Source organism: Pteropus alecto, unplaced genomic scaffold, assembly GCF_000325575.1.
Source record: "Pteropus alecto unplaced genomic scaffold, ASM32557v1 scaffold25, whole genome shotgun sequence".
Lineage (NCBI taxonomy): Eukaryota > Metazoa > Chordata > Mammalia > Chiroptera > Pteropodidae > Pteropus > Pteropus alecto.
In genome coordinates, this window is record NW_006441955.1 from 11,020,388 (window position 1) to 11,027,837 (window position 7,450).

The window sequence follows — 7,450 nt, forward strand, 5'->3', positions numbered from 1 at the left end:
TGAGGAGAAAAATATCCAACAATCTAAAAATGTTCTTTAATTTATTGTAAAATCAACAGCTTATCAACCTCCTAGAAATTAATAATTTTGGAATGTTGAATTTACACCTACAGAAAGAAAAGAAGCTGCTAGATCACCCTTACTTTCTATATATTTCCCTTTGCCCTTTTGCTGTGCCTAGTAGAACCACAGCAAGAATTAATGCTCCGTAAACATATCAGTGACCTTTACTTTATGAACATATCCTGATAATTTAAGGAATTTAGATAAAGTAACTTGCAAGCTCCCTGAGGTCAGACACTTTGTGTCATTCATCTTTGAATGTGAGCCTGATGGGATGCTTTGTAGGCCTTCACTGGGAATGAGATATATAGCAATTGTTGAAGCTTGAGCCTAAATGAGATCATCACAAGATTCAAGCATGTTTAGAAATGGTAGGGAGGGTGACTGCAAGAGTGTATTGTTTGAGGATGCAATAAACTTGAAAAGAACATGTTTTAAAGGAAGAAAAAATCAGGGACCACAAGTGAGGTTCCAACTTAGTATTGGAGATGTGATTAATGTCACATCTCTCAAATGGGTTTTTTATTCACCCAATCTCCATCAATTAATAATTGAATCCCAGCTTTCTGGAACTCCAATAAAATAATGAGTAATACATAAGTAAACAGACGAATAAACAGATAGCTCTAAATTACGGTGTGAACAGCAAGTCTTATAGTGAGAGGAAATAATACCAGTGGCTATAGCAATAATGAACAACAGAGCCTTTGATGAAAAATTCAGCACCTTCAGTGTTTAGCAGCCTTGACACAGATATCAGTGGGCAGAGGCAGCAGAGGGAACACTTTTGTAGACAGTAGCAGACTGCATATCAATGTGATCAACATCAAATGCCAGACTTGGGCAATGTTCTTGATATCTATTAAATGTAGTGTTGGCCGGCTTACCAAGGACACAACATGACATACTAAAACCATTTTATTTCTTTAGTCCCACCAGTCCTTCTCCTGCCTTAAAGAGAAGAGTATCTAAAAGGTCAGTCATATTATTTTTTCTTATGATAGTAACATTAAATGAAGGAAATGCCATGGACTGATATATCTGGATTTTAGTAGGCATTTGCATATATTTCAAGATCATCTTATTGACAATATGGGAATATACACCTTCATGATTATAAAATGTTTAAACTATTTACTGTATGTAAAAGGGCTCCAGTGTCATAGCTATTCACACAACTGAGGAGACTTGTTGGAAGAAGCTTATCCCAATGGAAGAGGATTATATTGTACAAACTGTGTTAATGACAGGAGGCAAGGTCAAAAGTATAAATGATTTCTAAAAAATGCTTATCAAATAAGGAGATGAATCAAAGTAGAAAATGGTAGCTATTTTAACAATCAAATCAGGAATAAAAGGTTCCCACAGGCTGGACCATTGGGTCAAATTTAAAATAATGAGTGAGAAGGTATAAGTGAAAGAGTACTTTTTAAAATATGCTGGCTGGGGTAGTGAGAATTATATGATATGTTCAAATAAAATAAAGCAAATTGAACGGATTTTTTTTTTTGCTATATGCTTAACACTAAGTCAAACTTATTTCTTGAATATAATAAATTATCCAGTTACCTAATTCTTAAGAGACTAGTATTTTCTGGGATAATAATATGGATGGATAAAATTTTTGAGTTCTTTACATATGAAAATCAGCTGTTGCATGATAAGTGACAGAGGAGAGGAGGGGTAATTCTTAGTTGGGAGTTATTAGGCTATTGAGTGTGAAATTAAAACAAACTATCTGTTTTTTTTTTTTTTTGTCTTTTTTCATAGGCATTTGCCTCGGGCAAATTTCCTTTTTTTTTTGAGGATTTTCCAGATGTTGTTTTTATATTGACTTCTGATTTAATTACGCTGTGGTCTAAGAAGATATTCAGTGTGATTTCAGTCTGTTGAAATGTATTTAGATTTGTTTTATGGCCCAGCATATCATCTGATGTGAATGTTTTATGTGCAATTGAAAAGAATGTGTATTCTGCATTATAATACCATTCTAAAATGTCAATTAGGTGGTATTGATTGTTAGTGTTGTTCAAGACTTCTGCATCCTTATCAATTTTCTGTCTACTTACTCCATCAATTAATGAGAGAAGGCATGTTGAAATCTCCAACTATAATTGTAGATATCTTTATCTTTTTAGATTTCAGTTTTTGCTTCATGTATTTCAAAGTTCTGTTATTAGGTACACACACGTTAAGGCTATTACATCTTATTGATAAGTTGGTGGTCCACTTATAACTATGAATAACTCTTTTTATATCTGGTCATATCCCTTGTCCTAAAGTCTACTTTGTTCAATAGTAATAGAGCCACTCTAGTTTGCTTCTGATGCTTACATGGCATATTTTTTACTCTCTTTTAGCTTTTAATCTGTGTCTTTATGTTTAACATGAGTATTTTGTAGACCATAACATAGTTTTGCTTTTTTTTTTATCCAGTCTGACAATCTCTGCCTTTTGATTAGAGATTTTAGACCATTTTCATTTAATGTATTTGTATGATTTAGTTTATCATCTTGCTATTTATTTTTATTTGTACTATTTGTTCTTGTTCATTTTCCTTTTTTCTGAAGAAATTCTTACATTTGTTCTCAGGTAGGTAATGTGTCTACTCTCTCAACCCCTTTCCTGGCTGCCTTTAAGATTTTTCTGTCACTGATTTTTAACAATTTGATTATGATATACCTTAGTGTGATTTTTTTTTGGGGGGGGGGAGTGGAAGGTTAATCTGGCTTTATTTTTGTCTTTTAGCTCCTTACATATGTGGTTTTATAAAATTGATAAAAAATTTAATCATTATTTTTTCAAATGATCTTTTCCTGATCATCCTTTTTCCTTTGCCGAGACTTTAATAAAATATACATTAGCATGCTTTATATTGTCCCATATGTCACTGTAGCTCTAATTATTTTTTAAGCCTATTTTTCTTTCTTTTAGTTTGCATACATTCTATTACCATATCTGTAAGTTCGCTGCTCTTGTTCTTTTTTTTTTTTGCCGTATCTACTCTGTTGTTAATCTCATCCAGTAATTTTAAAACATTTTCAGATATTATATTTCTTACTCTAATTCTTTTTTTATATATTTCACTTCTTTATTATGTCCAAATTTTCTTTTAAATCCTTAGTCATGTTTATTATAGTTGTTTTAAAGTCCTTATTTACTTATTTTATTGGTTCTTAGATTTCTTGGTTTATTTCTGTCGACTTTTTTTCTCCTTGTTTGGGTGAAGTTTTTCTCTGTTTCACATGTGTTGTAATTTTTATTAAATGCTAAATTTGTGGCTATAACATTGTTGAGCATATGGATATTGTCATCTCTTAAATATTGTTGAATTTGTTTTGACAGATTATTAAGTCCCTCGTAGATCACCTTAATTCTTTTGAGCCTTATACTTAAGATGAGTAAAAGGTGACCAAAAGTAGCTTTTGCTCTATGCCTTATACTTACTACACAGACATGACCCTTTTAAGGTCCCTGCTGAGTGCCCTGGGTGCTCAACAAGGTTTCTCCACTCTGGATGGTTAGATTTTGAAAGTTGTCCAGTTTTGTGTGAGCTCTGGAAATTGTTCCACTTAGAGCCTTGTGGTAGTTCTTACTGTGGTTGTTATTCTTTATTTGGGCTTATGTATTTTCACATTATGCATGTGAAGTTTCATGTTCAGTCAGACTCAGGGGAATCAGTGCAGATTTACTAAGCTTTTTATCTGCATAAATCCTTCTTTTCTATTACTTTATCTTGGAAATAACATGTGCTTCAGCCTCTCTTTCAGAGAGACCAATGTTCTGTTTAGGTTTTCCCTGTACCTATAGTGATACAGAAAATGCCTCCAGGTAGAAAATTTGGAAAACTGCAGGGCTTACCTTGTTTGTTTTTCTGTATCATAGATCACATTCCTGTGTTGCTTGTTGTTTGATGTCAAAGAACAGTTGTTCACCTAGTTTGTCCAGTTTTCTAGTTGTATGCTGTAAGAGCAAATCTGCTACCTGTTATTCCATTATAGATCAAAGCAAAGTATATAGAGTAGGTTTTAATCTCTTGATGTAAAATTTTCAATTTTTACATTCTCCAGAACAAAAAGATATTTAAAAAATGTATGTAGTGTATTCTATGTACTTTTGGCAGTTCTATTATACCTGTGACATTTATAAGTTATGTGAACTTCATTAAGTTCTCAAACATATTTGTGACTCAGTTACTTTTCTTATAACATGAGAATAATAGTATTAATCTCATGAGGCAGTGAGGACTAGAAGTAATTAAATATATAAAGCTTAGTCCTTAAAGATTGATAAACAGTTCTGTGATATAATTAACAATCATAGAAACTGTAGCTTAAAAGTAGGCAGAATTTTGTAGCTACTTATCTTTATCTCCAACCAATTATAAAATGATCTTTTCCTATAAATCAAACAACTAACTAGATACAAGTTTAAAAACAGTAATCTCATCTTACTCTATTTTAATTATTCTCCCTTTTCACCAAAGAATAAACCAGTATTCCCTTTCTGCTAAAATTTAATTGACTACAGGTCAATAACAATTTTATATAGTATGGTTTCATTGAAAAAAGAGTGTTGCTGCTAACCAAGAATGTTGACCACTCATGATTTAGTCAAATAACATTATATTACAAATTGAGAGTAACAACCGAAGGGTGACTTCACACAAGTTTACACAGCTAGTTAGTGACATTGCTATGACTAGAATTGAAGTTTGTGGGTTACCAGGCTGCTGTTTCTTACAAAGAAACGGATGTATCCAAAGGGTAGGTTTTCCAACTGTTTCTTATTTCTTTTTCCCACTATGTTCCAATTCATGTGCTAAGTTCTAGGGAAACAAAAATAAGGTTAAGGTCTAATGTCTAATGGAAAAAGAGTGTTGTAAGTGCTTTTTGAATGTAAGCACAGGACGTTACCCAAATGCAAAGAGGGGAAATATAAATTTGACTGTGAGTAAGGCAGTAGGTGATATCAGAACATAGTCTTGAAGGATATTTAGATATCTGGCAGAAAAAGCGGAGAGAATTGTTTTGCCCAAAAGAGGGAACAATATATGCAAAAGCATCGAGATAAGAGACAGAATAGTGTTCCAGGGTTATGATTTCAAAAAGAGAGAGGAATAAGAAGCCCTGAACCCTCCTTTTCCCCATGGGCACACCCACTGAACAGCACTGTAAGGACAAATTCCCTTTTGTGCTAATCCAGAAACCAGTTAAGAGGCTCCTGTACCCCAGATGATCATGAAACCAACCCCAACAAAACTGGTAGGAAAAACTGAGACACTTTCTCACCATAATCTCTCCCTTCGGCACATCATTATCTAGTTGAGAGGAAACACCCAGCTCCCTTATTCTCCTTAGGAAGGAAATAAAAGGACTGGACCAGACATCCAATGTTCTGATTTTTTTGTAGGGGCTGCCCAACTGGTTTCTGTCTTGCCTGAATCCAAATGCTTTCATAAAAAAAATTCCAGGTTGGGAACCTCTGAGAACAAAGATGGTAGTTTGAATAGGAAGTAAATACTTGCCATTAACTTCTCCCCACAGCTCAGCACAGAACAAGAGGATGAAAAATCACAGACCTCATATTCTTCCTGGGGAGGGAAAGATTTGGTACCTGTACCCAATGTTCCACCTTTTCCAAAGACCGCACAAGGGATTGGCTCTGTCTTGACTGTCTCTGAGTGCTGACAGGACCTGTTATACTCTAGGTGACTAGAGGATGCTGACAAGAAATATGGCAGTTTGGATTAGCATGCAAGCATTCACTATAGCCCCTCCCACTGTCTTAGCACAGAGCAAAAGGGTTAAAAATCCCAGCTTCCACATTCTCCTGGGGAGAGAAAGAGTTGAACCATGTATCCAATGTTCCAATATTTCAGGGAGCTGCCCAAAGAACTGGCTTCCTTCTTACCTGTCTCGGAGTGCTGAGTGGATCTGACTTACTCTTGATCACTAGGACTGCTGGGAACAAAGGTGAAGATTTGGACTAGTACAAAATCACCTACCAGATCTCCTCTTCCCAGCTCAGTACAAACATGTTCAGAAACGTTTCCCAGTTCCTGGCTTATCCCTGGGGAGGGAAAGAAAAAACTGAAACATGCCAATGTTCAAACTTTGTCAGGTGCCTGCCCAAGAGACCAGCTTCAGTCTCATGAGTCTCAGAGTGTAGATGGACCCAGAATACTCTAGATGCCTGGAAGCAACTGAGAACACAGAAAGAGTTTGGGCATGATGCTACTCCAGAAGATCTATGGTACAGTAGACAGACACCAGAGGGAGCAAGAAATTATGAACTCCTAAAAAAAGGAAATAAAAAATGAAATTAGCAAATCTCTCTACTTGGGAATTTACATATGTAAGTCCAGAGAAGATGCATATGCAGAGCTTTGAGAGGCCTCCATAAACTCTGGTCAAGCTGAATGATGAGGGCTTCTGAATGAGGCTATGAATACTGGGAGAGGTGGCTTTTTTTTTCCATAATGCACAGATACCAACACAAAGCATAGAATGAAACATGAATAGAATGAAATTGGATTCTTATACTATATATAAAATTCAACCCAAAATTGATTAAAGACTTAAATACAAGATATAAAACTGTAAAACTACTAGAAGAAAACAGGAAAAGTGCCATGACATTGGTTTTGGCAATAATTTCTTGGACATGACAGCAAAATCACAGGTGATAAAAGCAAGAATATGCAAAGGGACTACATCAAACTAAAACTTTTACCTAGCAAAGGAAACAGTCAAAAGAATGAAATGGCAACCTATAGAATGGGAGAAAATATAAACCATATACCTGATCAGAGGTTGATATTCAAAATAAATAACAAATTCCTACAACTCAATAGCAAGAAAAATAAATAAATTAAAAAATGGGCAAAGGACTTGAATAGATATTTTTGCAAAGACGCCAACAAATATATGCAAAGATGTTCAACATCACTAATCAGAGAAATGCAAATCAAAATCACAATTAAATATCATCTCACACCTATTAGAATGGCTAATATAAAAAAAGTTTTGACAAGGATGTGAAGAAATTAGAATTCTTATACAGTTGATGGGAATGAAAAATGTCACAACCATTAAGGAAAACAGTTTAGACGTTTTCATACAATTAAAATAGAACTTCCATATTACCTAGCAATTGCACTTCTGGGTATTTATTCAGAATAATTGAAATCAGAGTCTCAACTCCCATGTTCATTGCAACATTATTCACAATAGCTAAGATGTAGAAACAACCTAAATGTCCACTGAAGGCTGGATGAGTGGATTAAAAAAAACACGGTGTATATAGAAAATGGAATATTATTTAGCCTTTTAAAAAAGAAGGAAGCCCTGCCATATCTGACAATGTGGATAACCCTTGGGGACAT